We start from the raw sequence: 25548 nt of genomic DNA on the forward strand, positions 1-25548 counted from the left end.
GAACTGCCCCAAATACTTAGCGGACAAGAAGGCCGGCAAAACGAAAGGTATATGTGATATACATGTAATTGATGTGTACATTACCAGTACTCGTAGTAGCTCCTGGGTATTTGATACCGGTGCAGTTGCTCACATTTGTAACTCAAAGCAGGAGCTGCGGAATAAACGGAGACTGGCGAAGGACGAGGTGACGATGCGCGTCGGGAATGGTTCCAAGGTCGATGTGATCACCGTCGGCACGCTACCTCTACATTTACCTACGGGATTAGTTTTGAACCTCAATAATTTTTATTTAGTGCCAAGCTTGAGCATGAACATTGTATCAGGATCTCGTTTAATACGATATGGCTACTCATTTAAATCCGAGAATAATGGTTGTTCTATTTATATGAGAGATATGTTTTATGGTCATGCTCCGATGGTGAATGGTTTATTCTTAATGAATCTCGAGCGTAATGCTACACATATTCATAGTGTGAATACCAAAAGATGTAAGGTTGATAATGATAGTCCCACATACTTGTGGCATTGTCGCCTTGGTCACATAGGTGTCAAACGCATGAAGCAGCTCCATGCAGATGGACTTTTAGAGTCTCTTGATTACGAATCATTTGACACATGCAAACCATGCCTCATGGGTAAAATGACCAAGACTCCGTTCTCAGGAACAATGGAGCGAGCAACCAACTTATTGGAAATCATACATACTGATGTGTGCGGTCCAATGAGTGTTGAGGCTCGCGGTGGCTATCGTTATGTTCTCACCCTCACTGATGACTTGAGTAGATATGGGTATGTCTACTTAATGAAACACAAGTCTGAAACCTTTGAAAGGTTCAAGGAATTTCAGAGTGAGGTTGAGAATCAACGTGACAGGAAAATCAAGTTCCTGCGATCAGATCGTGGAGGAGAATACTTGAGTCACGAATTTGACACACACTTAAGAAAATGTGGAATAGTTTCACAACTCACGCCGCCTGGAACACCTCAGCGTAATGGTGTGTTCGAACGTCGTAATCGCACTCTATTAGATATGGTGCGATCTATGATGTCTCTTACCGATTTACCGCTATCATTTTGGGGCTATGCTTTAGAGACTACCGCATTCACTTTAAATAGGGCTCCGTCGAAATCCGTTGAGACGACACCGTATGAATTATGGTTTGGGAAGAAACCTAAGATGTCGTTTCTAAAAGTTTGGGGATGCGATGCTTATGTCAAGAAACTTCAACCTGAAAAGCTCGAACCCAAGTCGGAAAAATGCGTCTTCATAGGATACCCTAAAGAAACTATTGGGTATACCTTCTACCTCAGATCCGAAGGCAAGATCTTTGTTGCCAAGAATGGATCCTTTCTAGAGAAGGAGTTTCTCTCGAAAGAAGTAAGTGGGAGGAAAGTAGAACTTGATGAAGTATTACCTCTTGAACCGGAAAGTGGCGCAACTCAGGAAAATGTTCCTGTGGTGCCTGCACCAATTAGAGAGGAAGTTAATGATGATGATCAAGATACTTCTGATCAAGCTCCTACTGAACTTCGAAGGTCCATAAGGACACGTTCCGCACCAGAGTGGTACGGCAACCCTGTCTTGGAAATCATGTTGTTAGACAACAGTGAACCTTCGAACTATGAAGAAGCGATGGCGGGCCTGGATTCCGGCAAATGGCTGGAAGCCATGAAATCCAAGATAGGATCCATGTATGAAAATGAAGTATGGACTTTGACTAACTTGCCCGATGATCGGCGAGCCATAGAAAATAAATGGATCTTTAAGAAGAAGACAGACGCGGATGGTAATGTGACCATCTATAAAGCTAGGCTTGTCGCTAAGGGTTATCGACAAGTTCAAGGGGTTGACTACGATGAGACATTCTCTCCCGTAGCAAAGCTGAATTCCGTCCGAATCATGTTAGCAATTGCCGCATACTATGATTATGAGATATGGCAAATGGACGTCAAAACGGCATTTCTTAACGGTTATCTTAGGAAGAACTGTATATGATGCAGCCGGAAGGTTTTGTCGGTCCTAAGAATGCTGACAAGGTGTGCAAGCTCCAACGCTCGATTTATGGGTTGGTGCAAGCATCTCGGAGTTGGAACATTCGCTTTGATGAGATGATCAAAGCGTTTGGGTTTATGCAGACTTATGGAGAAGCCTGCGTTTACGAGAAAGTGAGTGGGAGCTCTGTAGCATCTCTCATATTATATGTAGATGACATACTTTTGATGGGAAATGATATAGAGCTTTTGGACAACATTAAGGCCTACTTGAATAAGAGTTTTTCAATGAAGGACCTTGGAGAAGCTGCTTATATATTAGGCATCAAGATCTATAGAGATAGATCAAGACGCCTCATAGGTCTTTCACAAAGCACATACCTTGATGAGATATTGAAGAAGTTCAATATGGATCAGTCTAAGAAGGGGTTCTTGCCTATGTTGCAAGGTGTGAAATTGAGCTCAGCTCAATGTCCGACCACGGCAGAAGATATAGAAGAGATGAGTGTCATCACCTATGCCTCAGCCATAGGTTCTATTATGTATGCCATGCTGTGTACCAGACCTGATGTAAACATTGCCGTAAGTTTGGTAGGAAGATACCAAAGTAATCCCGGCAAGGAACACTGGACAGCGGTCAAGAATATCCTGAAGTACCTGAAAAGGACTAAGGACATGTTTCTCGTTTATGGAGGTGACGAAGAGCTCGTCGTAAAGGGTTATGTCGACGCTAGCTTCGACACAGATCTGGATGACTCTAAGTCACAAACCGGATACGTGTATATTTTGAATGGTGGGGCAGTAAGCTGGTGAAGTTGCAAGCAAAGCGTTGTGGCGGGATCTACATGTGAAGCGGAGTACATGGCAGCCTCGGAGGCAGCACACGAAGCAGTCTGGGTGAAGGAGTTCATTACCGACCTAGGAGTCATACCCAATGCGTCGGGCCCGATGACTCTCTTCTGTGACAATACTAGAGCTATTGCCCTTGCCAAGGAGCCCAGGTTTCACAGGAAGACCAGGCATATCAAGCGTCGCTTCAACTCCATTCGTGAAAGTGTTCAAAATGGAGACATAGAGATTTGTAAAGTACATACGGACCTGAATGTAGCAGATCCGTTGACTAAACCTCTCCCTAGAGCAAAACATGATCAACACCAGAATTCCATGGGTGTTCGATTCATCACAATGTAACTAGATGATTGACTCTAGTGCAAGTGGGAGACTGTTGGAAATATGCCCTAGAGGCAATAATAAAATGATTATTATATTTCCTTGTTCATGATAATTGTCTATTATTCATGCTATAATTGTATTATCCGAAAATCGTAATACATGTGTGAATACATAGACCACAATGTGTCCCTAGTGAGCCTCTAGTTGACTAGCTCGTTGATCAACAGATAGTCATGGTTTCCTGGCTATGGACATGGGGATGTCATTGATAACGGGATCACATCATTAGGAGAATGATGTGATGGACAAGACCCAATCCTAAACATAGCACAAGATCGTATAGTTGGTTTGCTAGAGTTTTTCCAATGTCAAGTATCTTTTCCTTAGACCATGAGATCGTGTAACTCCCGGATACCGTAGGAGTGCTTTGGGTGTACCAAACGTCACAACGTAACTGGGTGACTATAAAGGTATACTACGGGTATCTCCGAAAGTGTCTGTTGGGTTGACACGGATCAAGACTGGGATTTGTCACTCCGTATGACGGAGAGGTATCTCTGGGCCCACTCGGTAATGCATCATCATAATGAGCTCAAAGTGACCAAGTGTTTGGTCACGGGATCATGCATTACGGTACGAGTAAAGTGACTTGCCGGTAACGAGATTGAACGAGGTATTGGGATACCGACGATCGAATCTCGGGCAAGTAACATATTGATTGACAAAGGGAATTGTATACGGGGTTGCGTGAATCCTCGACATCATGGTTCATCCGATGAGATCATCGAGGAGCATGTGGGAGCCAACATGGGTATCCAGATCCCGCTGTTGGTTATTGACCGGAGAGCCATCTCGGTTATGTCTACATGTCTCCCGAACCCGTAGGGTCTACACACTTAAGGTTCGGTGACGCTAGGGTTGTAGAGATATGTATATGCAGTAACCCGAAAGTTGTTCGGAGTCCCGGATGAGATCCCGGACGTCACGAGGAGTTCCGGAATGGTCCGGAGGTAAAGAATTATATATAGGAAGTGCTATTTCGGCCATCGGGACAAGTTTCGGGGTCACCGGTATTGTACCGGGACCACCGGAAGGGTCCCGGGGGTCCACCGGGTGGGGCCACATATCCCGGAGGGCCCCATGGGCTGAAGTGGGAGGGGAACCAGCCCCTAGTGGGCTGGTGCACCCCTCTTGGGCCTTCCCCCTGCGCCTAGGGTTGGGAACACTAGGTTGGGGGGCGCCCCACTTGCCTTGGGGGGCACTCCACCCCCCTTGGCCGCCGCCCCCTTGGGAGATTGGATCTCCAGGGCCGGCGCCCCCCTTGGGGATCCTATATATAGAGGGGGGAGGGAGGGCAGCCGCACCCATACCCCTGGCGCCTCCCTCTCCCCTCCAAGACCTCCTCCTCCTCCGTAGAGAATGGCGAAGCCCTGCTGCGGTGACTGCTGCATCCACCACCACGCCGTGGTGCTGCTGGATCTTCATCAACCTATCCTTCCCCCTTGCTGGATCAAGAAGGTGGAGACGTCACGCTGACCGTACGTGTGTTGAACGCGGAGGTGCCGTCCGTTCGGCGCTAGGATCTCCGGTGATTTGGATCACGTCGAGTACGACTTCCTCATCCCCGTTCTTTGAACGCTTCCGCGCGTGATCTACAAAGGTATGTAGATGCAATCCACTCGTTGCTAGATGAACTCATAGATGGATCTTTGTGAAACCGTAGGAAATTTTTTGTTTTCTGCAACGTTCCCCAACAGGCCCTTGACCAGCCATTTACAGAAGCTCCGGGCCCGGACGGCTTCACCGCTGAGTTCCTCCATGCATGATGGCCTATCATCAAAGCAGATATCAGCGCCGCCTTCGACAAGCTCTATGCGATGAATGGGCGCGGTTTCTACTAGCTCAATGAGGCCTTCCTGACCTTGCTCCCTAAGAAACCAGACGCCTCCACGCTGGCCGATTACTGCCCCATTAGCCTGATACATCTTGTGGCCAAGCTCTTTGCGAAAGTGCTCTCCCTCCACCTGGCTCCGCGCATGCCCCAGCTGGTCTCCGTCAACCAAAGCACCTTCATCACCGGGAGATGCGTGCATGACAACTTCTTGTTGGTTCAACAGATGGCACGGCAACTGCACAATCTCAAACTACCTCGGTTACTCCTCAAGCTGGATATCGCGAAGGCATTCGATACTGTCTCATTTCCCTTCCTCCTCGAAGTCCTCCGACATCTTGGGTTTGGGAGAAGGTGGTGTGAATGGATCTGCCTTCTTGTCTCCACTGCCTCCTCGCGGATTCTCATCAACGGGAACCCAGGCCCTCCGGTCGACCACGCTCACGGCCCTCGGCAAGGCGACCCGGCCTCCCCGCTCCTCTTCGCGATCGTCATCGACACCCTTAACTCTCTGTTGCAGCACGCCGTGCACTCCGGCCTGCTCCAGTGGCTCACACCCCGTCATGCGACATCCAGCATCTCCATGTTTGCTGACGATGTGGTCATTTTGTACCATCCAACGACCCAGGATTTGATAGCCATCCCCGAGCTGCTCCATGTGTTTGGAGAAGCTTCGGGCCTCCGCACCAACTTCCTCAAGTGCTCCGCCACTCCCATTCAGTGTGATGATACTGTGGTCGAGGCTGTGGGCTCTACCCTGGCTTGCGTGGTCACCACCTTCCCCATCGTCTACCTTGGGCTCCCTCTCTCGCTCCGCAAGACACCCACCTCAACCCTCCTCCCCTTGCTGGACAAGCTCACCAAGAAGCTGGCTACCTGGAAAGCCGCGCTCCTCTTGCGCGCTGAGCGGCTCGCCCTCGTGCGGCAAGTCCTCTCGGCTATGCCTCTTCATATCCTTCTCGCCATGGCCATCAACCAGTCGATCCTCAAAAGAGTCCATGGGATCATTCACGACTTCCTATGGCATGGGTGGAAGGACGCCAACTCTTGTTGCTGCCTCATCAACTCGAGGCATGTTTGCCACCCTCTCAAGTATGGTGGGCTGGGTGTACGTGACCTACACCTCACCGGCATCTCCCTTCGTGCTAGATGGCTTTGGCTTCAGGCCACAGATCCCGACCGCCCCTGGCAAGACTTGGAGGTGCCGTGCAACGCGGAGACCAGGCAATTCTTCTGTGCATCGACCTCCTGGACCCTTGGCGATGGAAGAACCTGCCGATTTTTGTGTGACCATTGGCTTGATGGGCAAGCCATCTTCGAGTTCGCCCCCGAGCTACTTGCTCTCGTGTCGCGGTGCAGGCACCGGCGCACGCTGGTCTCCGACGGCCTTTCCCAGCAGGCTTGGATTCATGACATCCATGGCAGCCTTGGGCATGTCGAGGTGGTCCAATACAAAGATCTCTGGCGCCGTTTGCATGGAATCCAGCTTTCTAGCACCCTGGACACCATCAGCTGGAAATGGTCAGCGAATGGCATCTATTTTGCCAAATCCTGCTACAAGGCGCTCTTCCTCGGCTCTATGTCCCCTCCTACTTGGCGTCTGATCTGGAAGGGGTGGGCTCCCCTTTCCTACAAGTTCTTCCTTTGGCTCGCATCCCTTGATCGGTGCTAGACTGCGGAGCGTCATGCGCGTCACGGCCTTGCACAAGATCCAGAGTGCATATTGTGTTCCCAAGATGTAGAGACTATCAACCATCTCCTAGTGGGGTGTGTCTTCTCACTGATCACTTGGCATGAGATTCTCTCTTGGTGTCGACTTGTTGCACCCCCCATGCTTGGCTGGACCCCCTTCTTCGACTGGTGGTTGCAGGCCATGACGGCTTCCCCAGGCGGCCTCAGACGCGGACTAAACTCCATCGTCGCCCTCACGGCTTGGGAAATCTGGAAACACAGGAATGCAACCATGTTTGATGGTGCCCGTCCTTCCACTGATGAGCTTGTGCAGCTGATCAAAGATGAGGCTCGCCGCTAGGCTAAGGCCGGCGACAAAGGTCTAGATAGGATCATCCCTATAACTTGATCTTTGTACCGAGGCTGAGCATCCTCCTCCGCTGCTCGCTATGCACTCTCTCGGACACCTATTTGTGTATGCCCGAGTGAGCTGCACTCTGTATTCTTCTTCCACCTATCAATGAAACGATACGCTGCTCAGCGTATTCATGAAAAAAACGTTGGATTTCGGGTTCCGGCAAAACCCTTGACGCTCGAACACTAGGGTGCGCACGAAGATCTTTCCCCCAGCTCACGCTCTCGCAACAATCTTAGAACCTAACTCACCGAACCCGAAGAACAAAGGACACAGTGTTTATACTAGTTCGGGCCACCGATGTGGTGTAATACCCTACTCTAGTGTGGTGTGGTGGATTGCCTCTTGGGCTGAGGATGAACAAGTACAAGGGAAGGACAGCCTCTTGAGGAGAGGTGTTCCTGGGCTCAGTGAGCTTGGGTGGTTGAGGATGGAATGGATCCGATCCAAGATGAGTTGCCTCCTACTGTGGTGGCTAGTCCTATTTATAGAGGCCCTGGTCCTCTTTACAAATGTTAGGCAGGAAGGGATCCCACAACGGCCAATTTGAAGGGGGACAACTAGTACAGGCTATCCTGACAAAAAGTGGTCTTCGCCTACCAAAGGCTCTGGTGGTGACACCGTCCTGGGCTCCACAGTGACCTCCGTCCTGCCGTCCTGCTGGTCTTGGTCTTGTTGCACCGATATGGAAACCTTTGCCTGATGCCTCGGGACTCCTCACCTGCGCCTGCCCCTTTAGCACCAAACAGGAAACAAGGACAATGCGCGCGCTGGCGCCCGCCTGGTACCCGCCTGGCCTTGGTCGTCATGGCTTGCGTCACAGGAACCTCACGAGGTGCCCCTCGCCTTGATCTCTCTGCCCCTCGCGAGCCAGCCTAGTGAGGCCGCCCCCGAGGAGGTCTTGCGTCATCCGCCTCGTGAGGCTTGGACCCTCGCGAGGGTCTTGATCATTTGCTGGTGCAGATGGGTCGTACAGGCCCGCTGGTGGAGCCACGCTATGGGCCGCGGGCAGGCAAGTCTGGGGACCCCCATTCCCAGGACGCCGACAGCAGTCATACATCCTTGAAAGGTAGCAGGTGCATTGCATAAACTAAAAAGCATACGTCTGTAAGCAAAAGTACCAAAAGGGCATGTAAAAGTAGTTTTTTATCCTCTTGTGACACAGGTATTTGAGAAAAACCAGAATAACCATCTAGAAAGCAGAAGTGTGTATGCTTGGATAGTCTTCCTAGCATTTGTTCAATAAAAGGTAGAGGGTAATGATCTTTCCTAGTAGCATTGTTTAATTTTCTAAAATCAATTACCATTCTATAATCTATAACAATTCTTTGTGGAATTCATTCTTATCGTTGGGAACAACGATAATACCTCCCTTCTTAGGGACAAAACGAATAGGACTTACCCATCCACTATCAATGATAGGATAAATTATACCTGCTTCCAAAAGCTTTAATATTTCAATTCTTACCACCTCTTTCATCTTAGGATTTAGCCGTCGTTGGTGATCAACAACTGGTTTAGCATCAGGCTCCATATTAATTTTATGATGACATAGAGTGGGACGAATGCCCTTATGACCATCCAGAGTATATCCAATAGCGGCACGGTGCTTCTTTAGATTTTTCAATAATTTGTTTTCTTCATGCTCTGAAAGGTTAGCACTGATAATAACATGATATATCTTCTTTTCATCAAGATAAGCATATTTCAAAGTATCAGCTAATTGTTTAAGATCGAACACGAGATCACTCTTGGGTGGTAGAGGATCTCCAAGAGTCTCAACTAGGAAGTTGTGTTTCAAGACAGGCATTTGTTTAAAGAATATTTCATTTCTTTCATTCATAAACACATCATTTTCATGGTCTAGCAAATATCGTTCTAAAGGATCGGTAGGAGGCATGGCAATAGAAGCAAGACCAATAATTTCATCTTTACTAGGCAATTCTTTATCATGGGGTTGTCTATGAAATTTGGAGAAATTAAACTCATGAACACATCCCCGAAACTTACACTAATAGTTTCATTCTCACAATCTATTTTAGCATTAATAGAGTTCAAGAAAGGTCTACCAAATATAATGGGACAAAAACCATCTCGTGGGGAACCAAGGACTAGAAACTCGGTAAGGTATTTTATTTTCCCACACAAGACTTCAACATCTCTAAAATCCCAATTGGTGATATAGTATCTCTATTGGCAAGCTTAATAGTAACATCAGTATCTTCTATTTCAGCAGGTGCAATATCATTCATAATTTCTTGGTATAAGGGAAAGGGAATTACACTCATACTAGCACATAAATCACATAAGCCATGGTAACAACGATCTTTATCATCGGGTTTGGCCATTCTAGCAGCTTCATCACAGAAATAAATAACATGTCCATCAATATTATCGACCAAGATATCTTTAACCATAGCAATACTAGGTTTAACTTTAATTTGTTCAGGGGGTGTAGGTGTTCTAGCTAGTATAACTCTTACAAACCACAACTGAAGTTTTAGCATGTTATTTTATCCTAACGGGAAAAGGTGGTATCTCAATGTAAGCAGTAGGAATAACATGATCAACATTATAAGTAATGGTATCTTCTTCAGCTTTAATGGGTTCTACTATTTTTACTTCAATGGGAGGATCCTATTTAAACCACTTGTCCTTAGGGAGATCAACATGAGTAGCAAATTATTCACAAAAAGAAGCTACTATCTCAGAGTCAAGTCCATATTTAGTGCTATATTCACGAAAAGCATCAGTATCCATAAAAGATTTAACACAATCAAACTTAAGGTTTATACCTGACTCCTTACCTTCGTCGAGCTCCCAATCTTCAGAGTTGCATTTAATTCTTTCCAATAAATCCCATTTGAATTCAATAGTCTTCCTTATAAAAGAACTAGTACAAGAAGTACCGAGCATGGATTGATCATTACGAGAAAGGTGAGCATAAAACTTCTGAATAATAATTTCTCTTGAGAGCTCATGATTAGGGTATAAATATAACACTGACTTAATCCTCCTTCAAGCTTGAGCGATACTTTCTCCTTCACGAGGCCAAAAATTATATATATAATTCTGATCACGATGCATAGGATAACACTTCTGATTAAATTCCAATTTCAATCAGTTGTAGTTCCAAGCTCCAATATCATCACATAGCCTATACCATGTCAATGCCTTTCCCTTCAAAGATAAAGGGCAGACCTTCTTCTTGACTTCATCCTCGGGAAAACTTGCATGCTTAAATAATCCACAAACTTCATCCACATAGATTAGATGCATATCAGGATGTAGTGTTCCATGTCCTGCATAAGGATTAGCTAGCACTTTCTCTATCATACCTGAAGGAATTTCATAATAAATATTTTCTGTAGGTTCAGTAGGTTGAGGAGCAACTTCTTGCAACAAGGTGGCCTGATCTCCGTTGTATCTATAATTTTTGATTATTTCATGCCAATATTATACAACTTCCACATATTTTTGGCAACATTTTATATGATTTATTGGACTTACCTATTGATCAAGTGCCCGGTGCCAGTTCCTCTTTGTTGCATGTTTTTTGTTTCGCAGAATATCCATATCAAACGAAATCCAAATGCGATAAAAAATTACAGAGAATTATTTTGCAATGTCTGTGATTTTTAGGAGGTGGAATCAACGCAAATGGAGGCCCACGACCTCCACAACCCACCGGGGCGCGCTGGGTAGCCCCTTGCGCGCCCATGTGTCTTGTGCCCTTCCCTTAAATCGGTTGGGACCCTTCTACGGGCGCAAGAAAGATAATTTAGGTAAAAAATTCATGTAAAAATTTCAGCCAATCGGAGTTACGGATCTCCGGGAATTTAAGAAATGGTGGAGGGCCAGAAAACAGGAACGTGATACCGAAGAGAATAGAGAGAGATATCCAATCTCGGAGGGGCTCCCGCCCCTCCACCGCCATGGAGGCCATGGACCAGAGGGGAAACCCTCCTCCCATCTAGGAGGAGGCAAAGGAAGAAGAAGAAGAAGGAGGGGGCTCTTTCCCCCTCTCTCCCGGTGGCACCGAAATGCCACCGGGGCAATCATCATGAGACGGCGATCTACTCCAACAACTCTGTCATCTTCCCCAACAACTCCATCACCTTCCCCCATCTATATTCAGCGGTCCACTCTCTCGCATCCGGATGTACCTTCTACTTGAACATGGCTGAGGGAGTCCTGGATTATGGGGTCTCCGGATAGCCGGACTATCTCCATTGGTCGGACTGTTAGACTATGAAGATACAAGATTGAAGACTTCGTCTCATGTCCAGATGGGACTCTACTTGGCGTGGAAGGTAAGCTAGGAAATACGTATATGGATATCTCTTCCTTTGTAACCGACCTTGTGTAACCCTAACCCTCTCCGGTGTCTATATAAACCAGAGGGTTTTAGTCCGTAGGACAACAGTCACAACATACAATCATACCATAGGCTAGCTTCTAGGGTTTAGCCTCTCTGATCTTGTGGTAGATCTACTCTTGTAACACCCATATCTTCAATATTAATCAAGCAGGACGTAGGGGTTTACCTCCATCAAGAGGGCCCGAACCTGGGTAAAACATCATGTCCCTTGCCTCCTGTTACCATCCGGCCTAGACGCACAGTTCGGGACCCCCTACCCGAGATCCGCCGGTTTTGACACCGACATTGGTGCTTTCATTGAGAGTTCCTTTGTGTCGTCATTGTTAGGCTTGATGGCTCCTACTCTCATCGATAGCGATGCGGTCCAGGGTGAGACTTTTCTCCCCGGACAGATCTTCGTATTCGGCGGCTTTGCACTGCGGGCTAATTCGCTTGGCCATCTGGAGCAGATTGAAAGCTACGCCCCTGGCCATCAGGTCAGATTTGGAAGTTTGAATTACACGGCCAATATCCGTGGGGACTTGATCTTCGACGGATTCGAGCCACAGCCGGGCGCGCCGCACTGTCGCGATGGGTATGACCTAGCTCTGCCACCGGACGGTACCCCAAAGGCCGCACCCGCATCAGCTCTGACCCTTAGCTCGGAGCCAACTGCGCCAATCGAGGACGGGTGGCTAGACACCGCCTCAGGTGCTGCAGTCTCGAGGGTGATCGAGCCAAATACCAGCATAATCCTCTGCACAGCCCGTGACTCCAAGGTGCCGGACTCTCTTCCGGACCCTGAACCATCCACGCCCCTGCCAGTCGAATCCGATTGGGCGCCGATCATGGAGTTCACCGCCGCGGATATCTTTCAGAAGTCGCCCTTCGGCGACATCCTGAATTCACTAAGGTCTCTCTCTTTGTTAGGAGAGCCCTGGCCGGATTATGGCCAACAGGACTGGGATGCGGACGACGAAGAAATTCGACGCCCACCCACCACCCACTTTGTAGCCACTGTCGATGATTTAACCGACATGCTTGACTTCGACTCCGAAGACATCGATGGTATGGAGGACGATATAGGAGACGAACATGAACCAGCACCTATAGGGCACTGGAAAGCCACCTTGTCGTATGACATATACGTGGTAGATACACCCAATGAAGGTAATTGCGATGAGATAACAGAGGATGACCCCTCCAAGAAGCAACCCAAGCGCCGACGTCAGCGGCACCACTCTAAGTCCCGCCAAAGCAAAAGTGGTGATACCAGCACAGGAGATAATAACACTCCGGATAGCGTCGAAGACAACAACAATCCCCTCCGGCAAGATTTAGAGCAGGAGGATGAAGGAGCCAGCTCTCCTGAGAGAGCGGCTGGCGGAGAGGAGGAAGATGACAATTACATGCCCCCCTCCGAAGACGAGGCTAGCCTCGACGATGATGAATTCGCCGTTCCAGAGGATCCCGTCGAACAAGAGCGCTTCAAGCGCAAGCTTATGGCCACGACAAATAGCCTGAAGAAAAAACAGCAGCAACTTCAAGCTGATCAAGATCTGCTAGCTGACAAATGGACTGAAGTCCTCGCGGCCAAGGAATATAAACTCAAGCGTTCCTCCAAGAGTTACCCAAGGCGCAGGTTACTACCCCGACTGGATGAAGCAGCGTATGATACGGCTGATTGGCCACCTCGTGGCCGCGATAGAGAGGCATTCCAGCCAAAATCTTAGCCTCCACCCAACGCCATCCAAATAAAAAGGCATGGGGAGATACGCCAGACCTGCGAGATATATTGGAGGACAAAGCAAAGCATTCAAGATCGATCTACGGATCACGAGGCCCCACCACTCTACTTGACGGTAAACATCACGCCGGATACAGTAAAAGCAAATCCGGCTGGGCCGAACACAGCGGGCAGGACCCATACGAGCTGCGTCGCGATATAGCCCAATACAGAGGCGCCGCACACCCCTTATGCTTCACAGACGAAGTAATGGAACATCAATTCCCAGAAGGTTTCAAACCTGTAAACATTGAATCATACGACGGCACAACAGATCCCGCAGTATGGATTGAGGACTTCCTCCTCCACATCCACATGGCCCGCGGTGATGACTTACATGCCATCAAATACCTCCCACTAAAACTCAAAGGACTAGCACGGCATTGGCTTAATAGCTTGCCAGCGGATTCCATTAGTTGTTGGGAAGATCTAGAAGCCGCATTCCTTGACAACTTTCAGGGCACTTATGTGCAACCACCAGACATCGATGACTTGAGCCACATCATTCAGCAGCCAGAAGAGTCGGCCAGGCAATTCTGGACTCGGTTCCTTACAAAGAAAAATCAAATCGTCGACTGTCCGGATGCGGAGGCCTTAGCGGCTTTCAAGCACAACATCCGAGACGAGTGGCTAGCCCGGCACCTTGGTCAGGAAAAGCCGAAATCTATGGCAGCCCTCACGACGCTCATGACCCGCTTTTGTGCGGGAGAAGACAGCTGCTTGGCTCGCAGTAACAACATATCAAAGAACCATGGTACCTCAGATACCAAGGATGGCAACAGCAGGTCACGTCGCAACAAGCATAAGCGCCACATTAACGGCGAAAGTACTGAGGATACGGCAGTCAATGCCGGATTCAAAGGCTCTAAACCCGGTCAGCGGAAAAAGCCATTCAAATAAAGTACGCCGGGTCCGTCCAGCTTGGACCGTATACTCGATCGCTCGTGTCAAATACACGGCACCCCAGACAAGCCAGCCAATCACACCAACAGGGATTGTTGGGTGTTCAAGCAGGCCGGCAAGTTAATTGCCGAAAACAAGGACAAGGGGCCGCATAGCGATGACGAGGAAGAACCCCGGCAGCCGCACACTGGAGGATAGAAGAGGTTTCCCTCGCAAGTGCGGACGGTGAACATGATATAAGCAACCCACATCCCCAAGAGGGAGCGGAAGCGTGCGCTTAGGGACGTATATGCATTAGAGCCAGTCGCCCCAAAGTTCAACCCTTGGTCCTCTTGTCCAATCACCTTCGATCGCAGGGACCACCCCACTAGTATCCGTCATGGCGGATTCGCCGCACTGGTTTTAGACCCAATCATCGACGGATTTCACCTCACTCGAGTCCTTATGGATGGCGGCAGCAGCCTGAACCTGCTTTATCAGGACACAATGCGCAAAATGGGTATAGACCCCTCAAGGATCAAACCCACAAAAATGACCTTTAAGGGCGTCATTCTAGGCGTAGAGGCCCACTGCACGGGCTCAATTACACTGGAAGTGGTCTTCGGATCTCCGGATAACTTCCGAAGCGAAGAGTTAATCTTCAACATAGTCCCGTTCCGCAGTGGTTATCACGCGCTGCTTGGACGAACCGCATTTGCTAGATTCAATGCGGTACCACATTATGCATACCTCAAGCTCAAGATGCCAGGACCTCGCGGAGCTATTACAGTCAATGGAAACACAGAGCGCTCTCTCCGAACAGAGGAGCACACCGCGGCCCTTGCAGCAAAAGCGCAAAGCAGCCTCTCAAGGCAATCTACGAGTTCGGCGTTTCAAAGCCCGGAGACCCTCAAGTGCGCTCGGGGCAATCGGCAAACAGACCGCCTGGCGCGATCTGAGCTCGCGTAGCAATATGGCGGCCACCCCAATCCCAGCCCAACAGCGATATTCATGCCGCGCGTACATAATTACGCATTAAAAATACCATGGGCACAGGTGCGGAGGGGGGCACAACTGCGGCACGCCCCAAAACGCGGCCTAAACTGCACTAGGGGCTTCCCGTTTGGTTATTTTTCTTCTTTTTTCAGGACTTTAATCTCTGGTAACATTGTCCGGTCGCTCCACTGCCGAACACATGATACAGCAACCAAGGAGGCAGACAACTACGGAATTCCCAGGTGGATTACAGATTTCATATCATTCCTCAGCTCACCCTTGGAAGGGACATAGTCCTGCTCTTTTGCTTATTGCACTATCTGTATCACTCTGCTTTAATGCAATTTTTCAATATACAATGCATGACACTACGACTATTATTGCGTTTTCGTTATATATATACCTATGTGTTCATTAACGACGCCTTGCAACCGTACACTCTGGTACGGCCGATGCACCAGGGGCTTACGTACCCACAATATGGTGTGAAAAGTCTGAACACTTTCACAAGTGTGGCACCCCGAACTTATAGCATTATATGCATCAGCTCCGAATCATGTCTTTGGTCAAATGTTGGGTTTGCCCGGCTCCTATGTTTTGGTACCTTATGTTCCGCTCTATCAGCTAAGGTAGTGCTAGGAGAACTACTGCGATTGTGCCCCGGTTCTGCCGGGCCGAGCACCTCAGTAGAGAAATCTAAAACTGACTGTCATGATAAGGCGAGAGACTGGTCACTGTTCGGCGAGGTTTTTCGAGTCCCTAAAGACTTATGCCACTTAGGGCGAGGGCCGGCTCCGTCCGGCTTATAGGTGTGTATCGCGCACTAAATTCGGACTTCCGAATACTAGGGGCTTCGCCGAAATTTAAAATTATAGAATTCTATGGCTAAGTGAGAGTGATAAAGCATTATTAGTCTGGTTGCCTTGTTCGTTGTGCTGAGAACCTCCCTCGAAGGACCCAAACATGGGAACAGGAGAGCTCAGGTTTATCCCAAACACCCCAGCACTCGCGGTATGGGGGCAGAAGCCGAGGACTAGCCATCTCTCAGATTGGATAAACAGCCAAACAGAAGGTAATATTTTAAATTCACACAAGCGTTGCATAGCGCATATGAAACAAGTTTTCATCACACAGGATAAATAACGAGCAAGTCTCATTCAAATATTACATTTTGTGAACACTCATCCGCGATAAGACGGGCGCCCGGCAGAACACCCTCGTAGTACATCTCGGGGTGGCGGTGCTCCTTGCCCTCCGGCGGCCCCTCCTTGATCAGCTTCACGGTGTCTAGCTTGACCCACTGCGTTTTGACACGGGCGAAAGCCCAGCGTGCTCCTTCAATGTAGACGGATCGCTTGACGACCTCCAGCCGTGGGCAGGCATCCGCAAGCCACCTCACCAGGCCGAAGAAGCTGTTCGGAAGGGCGTCACCAGGCCACAGCCGGACTATGAGGCCCTTCATGGCCTGATCGGCCGCCTTATGTAGCTCGACCATCTGCTTCAGCTGGTCGCTCATTGGCACCGGATGTTCGGCCTCAGCATAGTGAGACCAAAACAGCTTCTCTGTCGAGCTTCCATCCTTGGCCTGGTAAAATTGTGAGGCATCGGATACACTGCGGGGCAAATCTGCGAATGCTCCTGAAGAGTTCCGGATCCGGGTAAGTAATCGATAATTTACTTTTACATGCTTGCTTTGCATATAGAAAGCCTTACCCGCCGCTATATTCTTTATCGCGTCGATCTCCTAAAGGGCCTTCTAGGCCTCGGCCTTGGCACTCTTCGTGCTCTCACAAGCCGCGGCAAGCTCAGACTGTCGCGTCTTCAAGTCAAGCTCCAACGCCTCGTGCTTCGTCATGAGAACCTGGAGCTCTTGCTACACCTCGCCCATCCGAGCCTCGTGCCTCTCTCGCTCGGTGCGCTCCTGGGCCGCCTTCTCTTCGGCCTGGGACATCGCTTGCTTCAGGGTCGCCACCTCGGTCGTGGCCCCTGGCAAACATACAATGATCCTGTCATTTAGCAATCGCGTCCTTTTTCTCATCTATAGACGGGATATTACTTACCCTTGTTCTCCTCGTGCTGCCTCTTAGCAAGGCCGAGCTCTTTCTGGGACCCCTCGAGGGCCACCTTCAGTACGGTGACCTTCGCAGTTAGTGCGGCGGACGCCAGAAGCGAAGCCTGCATATGCATATTGACATACTTATATTAGACTCCTGCGATATTATTTGATCCTCTATTCGGCTTTTCTTTGTGAAAACCGAACAAAGCATCAGGGGCTACTATCTATGCGGTAATATTTCTACTACATTTTAAAACACTTACCTCGAAGCCTGTTAGAAGGCTAGTATAGGCTTCAGTCAATCCGCTCTTGGCGGACTGAACCTTCTGGATCACCGCACTCATGATAGTGCGGTGCTCCTCCTCGATGGAAGCGCTGCAAAGCGCTTCCAACATATTGTCCGGCGCCTCTGGATGGATAGAGTTCACCGGCACAGGCGTTTCACCCCCCTTAGATGGGGACCACCTGCCCGAGCTCGGAGCCGTTGGAGGGTCCGGCGTGGTGTTCGGCTGAGGGCCAAACTCGGAGCTCTCGGGGACCCCGTCCCCTCGGCTCCCGGAGTCTGAAAGGTCGCCTTGAGGTGCCTCCGGGACTGTCCCCCCTCGATCCGGTGCCTCTTGAGACAACACCTCGGCGTCGTCGGCTAGATGAGGGGATATGGCGGTCGGGACTTGATCGCTATCCATGTCCGACGAGCCCAGGGAGCCGTTCGAGGATACCTCGATATTGGCTCGGGGCGGCCTGCACAATTGAGTTCGGCATTAGGGAAAGCAATGCGACAAAGGAATCCTATGGGTTACTTTTGTATCCGAATACTTACGATCTCCCCTGGGGCTTGGCCCTGGGCAACCACTCGTCTTCACTTTCGTCGGCGGCGGTAGAGCTGTCCGGAAGGAGCGTCCTTCCCTTCTTGGACCCTCCGGCCTCCCCAGTTGGGGCGGCCTTCTTTTTCTTGTCTCCCCCAGTCGGTGGGGGAGCCTCTTCTTCCTCTTCCTTGTCTTCGGGGGAAGAGTGCGCCGCAAACTCATCGGACGGTGAGTCCGACGACGCCTGGCATCGGGAACTCTTTCGAGCTCCCTTGGCCTTCTGGGTCTTCTGCGACACCTTATAAGGGGCCGGAGTCAACATCTTCGCCAGAAGGGCGTCTGTAGGGCCTTCGGGCAAGGGAGCCGGATAGTCGATTTGTCCGGCCATCTTCTGCCAGTCCTGTTAACGGCACGGGAGTTTAGATCCCGCATAGAATCAATCTATATAGAAAACAAGTATCTTGTGAAAGGTAAAACAACTTACCGCACTAGCATGGCGCTTCGCGTTGAATCCGCGATCCTCAATAATGGGGGGAGGGACCGCGGCACCCTTGAATAGCACCCTCCAGGCATCTTCATGAGTCGTGTTGAAGAGCCTGTTCAGAGTTTGGTGCTACACCGGATTGAACTCCCACAAGGTAAACTCCCGTTGTTGGCACGGGAGTATCCGGCGAACGAGCATAACCTAGACTATGTTGACAAGCTTGAGCTTCTTATCCACCATGTACTGAATACATGACTGGAGTCTGGTCAGCTCTTTTGAATTACCCCAGGACAGGCCCTTCTCTTTCTAGGAGGTGAGCCGCATGGGGATGCCAGATCGGAACTCGGGGGCCGCTACCCATGCAGGGTCGCGTGGCTCGGTGATATAGAACCACCCCGATTGCCACCCCTTTATGGTGTCCACGAAGGTGCCCTCGAGCCATGTGATGTTGGGCATCTTACCCACCATGGCGCCTCCGCACTCCGCCTGGCGGCCGCTCACTTCCTTCGGCTTGACATTGAAGGTCTTCAGCCATAAGCCGAAGTGGGGCTTGATGCAAAGGAAGGCCTCACACACGATGATGAACGCTGAGATGTTGAGGATGAAGTTCTGGGCCAGGTCATGGAAATCCAGGCCGTAATAAAACATGAGCCCCCGGACGAAGGGATGGAGAGGGAATCCCAATCCGCGGAGGAAATAGGTGAGGAATACCACCCTCTCATGGGGCTCGGGGGTGGGGATGAGCTGTCCCTCATCTGGGAGCCGGTGCGCGATATCGTTGGGCAGGTATCCGGCTCTCCTCAGTTTCTTCACGTCTCCCTCCGTGACGGAGGAGACCATCCACTTGCCTCCCGCTACGGACATGGTTGGAGAAGGTTGAGATGGAAGTGAGGACTTGGGCGCTAGAGCTCGAGTGTGCGGGAGCGGATGAGCACAGGAGGAAGAAGGCGTGGATAAAAAGGTGAATCCTTATCCCTTTATACGGGCAGACAAAATTAAACGTCCCCACTTGCCTGGTAAAACTCGCTTATCCCCCAAGCACCATGATTGATGGCGCGGTTGGGTTACCCACGCCCATATTGATGAGAATCCCGTAATAAGGGGACACGATCTCTGTTTTGACAAGACGTGTCGAAAAACTGCCTCGCGTTATGTGCGGAGCTGGTTAAAGAAATGGTTCGAATAATCACCGGGCCATGACATAACGTCATAGCAGATTAGATCTGCAAAAACATTATTCTCTCTACAGTGAAATGTGGAACTTATTTTGCAGGGTTGGACACTATCCTCGTATTCAAATTCTTCTGTGAGGTATTCGGAGAAGGAACCCGACTTGCAATGCCGAAGACAACTACGCGCCGGATTCATCGTCATTGAAGCCTGGTTCAGGGACTACTGAGGGAGTCCTGGATTAGGGGGTCTTCGGATAGCCGGACTATCTCCATTGGCCGGACTGTTAGACTATGAAGATACAAGATTGAAGACTTCGTCTCGTGTCCGGATGGGACTCTACTTGGCGTGGAAGGCAAGATAGGAAATACGTATATGGATATCTCCTCCTTTGTAACCGACCTTGTGTAACCCTAACCCTCTCCGGTGTCTATATAAACCGGAGGGTTTTAGTCCGTAGGACAACAATCACAACATACAATCATACCATAGGCTAGCTTCTAGGGTTTAGCCTCTCTAATCTCATGGTAGATCTACTCTTGTAACACCCATATCTTCAATATTAATCAAGCAGGACGTAGGGTTTTACCTCCATCAAGAGGGCCCGAACCTGGGTAAAACTTCGTGTCCCTTGCCTCCTGTTACCATCCGGCCTAGACGCACAGTTCGGGACCCCCTACCCAAGATCCACCGGTTTTGACACCGACAATGGCTCTTTATGTTTGATACTATTATCCAATGCTAGGTTGCCATCCGATGATGTCTGACTAGGTTTTTGTTGTCATATCGGTAATTGGTGAATTGCTATGGTTTGTTTAATTTGGTTGTGGTTATGTTGCTTTCCTTCATCATATGAGCGCGCGTGTGGATCACACCATAGGGTTAGTTGTATGTTGATAGGACTATGCATTGGAGGGCAAGGTTGATAGCAGCTTCAGCCTGAACATAGAAATTGATACGTACCGGATCGAAAGGGGGCCAATATATATCTTAATGATATGGTTGGGTGTTTTACCTTAATGAACGTTAGTAGTTGCAGATGCTTGCTAATAGTTACAATCATAAGTGCATAGAATTCCAAGTAAGGCACGGCATGCTAGCATTGGCCTCTCCCACATAAAAACTTGCTATCGGTCTAGCAACATAGTCAATTGCTAAGGGACAATTTCGCAAATCCTACCACCACTAATCCACACTCGTTTTACTAAATTTAATTGTTTCTTTATCTAAACATCACCTAAAATTTATTTTCATGTTCTTTATTATCTTGCAAACCTATCCACACCTACAAAGTACTTCTAGTTTTTTCCTTGTTCTAGGTAAAGCAAACGCTAAGCGTGCGTAGAGTTGTAGCGGTGGTCGACGAAACTTGAGGGTATATTTGTTCCACCTTTAGCTCCTCGTTGGGTTCGATACTCTTATTTATCGAAGAAGGCTACAAATGATCCCCTATACTTGTGGGTTATCAAGACCTTTTTCTGGCGCCGTTGCCGGGGAACAATAGAGTGGGGTGAATATTCCCGAGTGTGCTTGTTTGCTTTATCACCAAGTAGTTTTTATTTTCTGTTTTAAGTTGTTCTCCATCTTTAGCTATGGATATGGAACACGAAATACCAAAAAAATTAGTTGTACTTGCTACTCATGGAGATGGGAACCTCCTAAAACCCTCGATGCTCGTCATGTGAAAAAATATTATGCACTACTTTGATAATCCTAAGAAAACCCCATTCAACTTGATAATGGGAGTAACGTTGGGTCAATGTGAATACTTTAGGTATTATCACTTGACTCAAAAAGGGAAAACTTTAATGGGATCAAATTGAAATTTTGCAATGGTATGCTTGTGATTATGCTCGAGATATGATTATACTTGTTGCTCTAGGATGAAGGCTCAACACCTTCCCTTTTCATGTGAATTTAGTGATAATTAAACCTTATCTTCTTATGCTAATGGTAGATATGATTACTATGATGTGGAACGAATAGAAGAATTTGTTGCTTTTAAGGGTGCTTATGAAATTGAATCTTTGTTTGAAAGTATGAAGATTATGATGATTCTGTTTAAAGACCTGGAAATTTTGCCATCTTTAAATATTGCTATGAAAATTATAAATACAATTCCGATATTGATGCATTTATTGAGAAAGTCTCCGCTGTCCAAGAAGAGACTAATATTTTGCGGGAGTCTATGGAAGAAGGAATTGATGAAACTGTGAGCTCATTGGATGAAAAAGATGACAAGGAGAGTGAAGAACAAAAGGAGGAGGAGCGGATTAGCTACCCGTGCCCACCTTCTAATGAGATTAACCCTCCAACTCATACATTGTTTAATGTCCCTTTGTCCTTACTGAAGGATGAATGCTATGAGAATTGATATGATCCCATTGATTCATTTGAAATATTCCTTTTTGATGAAATTGATGCTTGCTATGCTTGTGGCCATGATGCCAATATGAATTATGCTTATGGAGATGAACTTGCTATAGTTCCTTATGTTAAGAATGAAATTGGTGCTATTTCACCCACACATGATAGTCCTATTATCTTTTTGAATTCTCCAAACTACACTATATCGGAGAGATTTGCACTTATTATGGATTACATTGATGGCTTGCCTTTTACCGTTGCAAATGATGATTTTTATGGATATAATATGCATGTGCTTGCAGCTCCTACTTGCAATTATTATGAGAGAGGAACTATATCTCTGCCTCTCTATGTTTCCAACACGAGAAAATTGCAAGAAACTACTTATGGTATGTATTGGCCTTTACTTGATGTGCATGAATTGTTCTTGTATGACATGTCGATGCATAGGAACAGAGTTAGATTTCATCATTGCATGATATATATTTCTTTGTGCTAACTGCATAATTACAAATCATTGTTAATTAAAATTGGCTTTTGATATACCTTGGGATCCGGGTGGATCCATTGCTTGAGCACTTTATGCCTAGCTTAATCTCTTTAAAGAAAGCACTGCCAGGGTGACAACCTGGAAGTTTTAGAGAGTTATTGTATTTTGTTGTGTTCTTTTATAAAGTTTAAAAAGAAAAAATATAGACGGGAACCAAAAACTTCACTAAAAGAAAAGTGAAAGTGAGAAAGACGAGCACCGTGAAACTGGGAGCTAGCCTTGAACTTTGTTCATGCCCATGGAAACTTTGTGAATCTCAATTACAGAAACTTTTCAACAAAAATAAGTATCCCCTTGTAAAAATCCATTGTATTATAAAAATAATGTGCCAAGATTTACCTTTAGGATGATTAGATTGCTTGTTAGTATGCGCGGTGTAAAAACAAAAACTTTGGCTGTAGTGCGTGATTTTACATTTTTACTGGAATATAAAAAGTTTTTTGAAATTTTTTGCACAGTGTCGCTATACAATTTTTTTATTTTTTCCTAATTATTCAGAATTCTTGGAATTACAGAAGTATGGTAGATGTTTAGATTGCTACAGACTATCCTGTTTAAGACAAATTATGTTTTTGATGTGTTGTTTTGCTTGTTTTGATGAAACTATCGATTCTATCTGTGGTATAAGCCATGGAAAAGTTATAATACGATAGCTACAATGCAAAAAAATGTGAATTGGTTTTCAGCAACACTTAAAGTAGTGATTTGCTTTATTATACTAACGGATCTTACCAAAATTTCTGTTGAGTTTTCTGTGGATGAAGTGATCAAAGATCGAGGAGGTCTCGATATAAGAAGAAGGAGGAGAGGCAAGAGTTAAAGCTTGGGTACGCCCAAGGCACCCCAAGTAAATATCCAAGGAGAATCAAGCGTCTAAGCTTGGGGATGCCCTGGAAGGCATCCCATCTTTCTTCAACAAGTATCGGTATGTTTTTGTTCTCGTTTCTTTCATGTGATATGTGCAAATCTTGGAGTGTCTTTTGTGTTTAGTTTTCAATTTTTTATGCACCATGCTGGTATGAGATAGTCCATGGTTGATTTATATAATGCTCATTGCACTTCACCTATATCTTTTGAGTATGGCTTCGTAGAATGCTTGATGTGCTTCACTTATATCATTTGAAGTTTGGATTGCATGTTTCTCTTCACATAGAAAATATTTATTCATAAAATGCTCTTTTGCTTCACTTATGTTTATTAGAACATGATCCTTTGTAGAAAGTATTAAACTCTCATGCTTCACTTATATCTATTTAGAGAGTCAACAGGAATTGGTCATTTGCATGGTTAGTCATAAAATCCTACATAAAACTCACGGGTCACTAAATATGATATGTTTGATTCCTTGCAATAGTTTTGCGATATAGAGATGGAATATGTGGGAGGTACTAGTAAACGGTTGTGGTTAGTAAGAATATTGGTCTTAAGGTTTGCGATTCCTGAAACATGCACGCATAGTCTCTCATTATGAAGTTGGAGCATGATTTATTATTGATTGTCTTCCTTATGAGTGGCGGTCGGGGACGAGCGATGGTCTTTTCCTACTAATCTTCACCCTAGGGGCATGCGTAGTAGTACTTTGCTTCAAGGGCTAATAAACTTTTGCAATAAGTATGTGAGTTCTTTATGACTAATGTGAGTCCATGGATTATGCGCACTCTTACCTTTCCGCAATTTGCTAGCCTCTACGGTACCATGCGTTGCCCATTGTCAGCTCGAGATGTGGTGCAAACTTCGCTGGTGCATCCAAACCCCGTGATATGATACGCTCCATCACACATAAGCCTTATTATATTTTCCTCAAAACAACCACCATACCTACCTATTATGGCCTTTCCATAGCCATTCCGAGATATATTGCCATGCAACTTCCACCGCTTCCGTTTTGATGACTTGAGCATTCATTGCCATATTGCTTTGCATGATCGTAAGATAGCTAGCATGATATTTCCATGGCTTGTCCATTTTTTATATCGTTTTTATGCTAGATCATTGCACATCCTAGTATCGAGTTGTAATTTTTATTTCTTTTGAGTTATAAGTAAATAGAAGTGTGATGATTGCTACGTCTCCAATGTATCTATATTTTTTGATTGTTCCATGCTATTATATTATCTGTTTTGGGTGTTAATAGGCTTTATTTTACACTTTTATATTATTTTTGGGACTAACCTATTAACCCAAGGCCCAGTGCAAATTGTTGTTGTTTTTGCCTATTTTAGTGTTTCGCAGAAAAGGAATATCAAACGGAGTCCAAACGGAATAAAACCTTCGGGAGCATGATTTTTGGAACAAATGTGATCCAGAGGACTTGGAGTGGACGTCAAGAAACGAACGAGGTGTCCATGAGGCAGGGGGCGCGCCTACCCCCTGGGCGCGCCATCCCCCTCATGGGCCCCTCGGGGCTCAACTGACCTACTTCTTCCTCCTATATATGTTCACATACCCCGAAAACATCCAGGAGCACCACGAAACCCTATTTCCACCGCCACAACCTTCTGTACCCAAGAGATCCCATCTTGGGGCCTTTTCCGGAGCTCCGCCGGAGGGGGCATCGATCACGGAGGGCCTCTACATCAACTCCATGGCCCCTCCAATGATGTGTGAGTAGTTTACTTCAGACCTTCGGGTCCATAGTTGTTAGCTAGATGGCTTCTTCTCTCTCTTTGGATCTCAATACAAAATTCTCCTTGATCTTCTTGGAGATCTATTCGATGTAACTCTTTTTGCGGTGTGTTTGTCGAGATCCAATGAATTGTGGGTTTATGATCAAGTCTATCTATGAACAATATTTGATTCTTCTCTGAAATATTTTATGCATGATTGGTTAACTTTGCATGTCTGTTCGAATTATCAGTTTGGTTTGGCCTACTAGATTGATCTTTCTTGCAACGGGAGAAGTGCTTAGCTTTGGGTTCAATCTTGCGGTGCTCGATCCCAGTGACA

This window comes from Triticum dicoccoides, chromosome 2A (genome assembly GCF_002162155.2).
Source record: "Triticum dicoccoides isolate Atlit2015 ecotype Zavitan chromosome 2A, WEW_v2.0, whole genome shotgun sequence".
NCBI lineage: Eukaryota > Viridiplantae > Streptophyta > Magnoliopsida > Poales > Poaceae > Triticum > Triticum dicoccoides.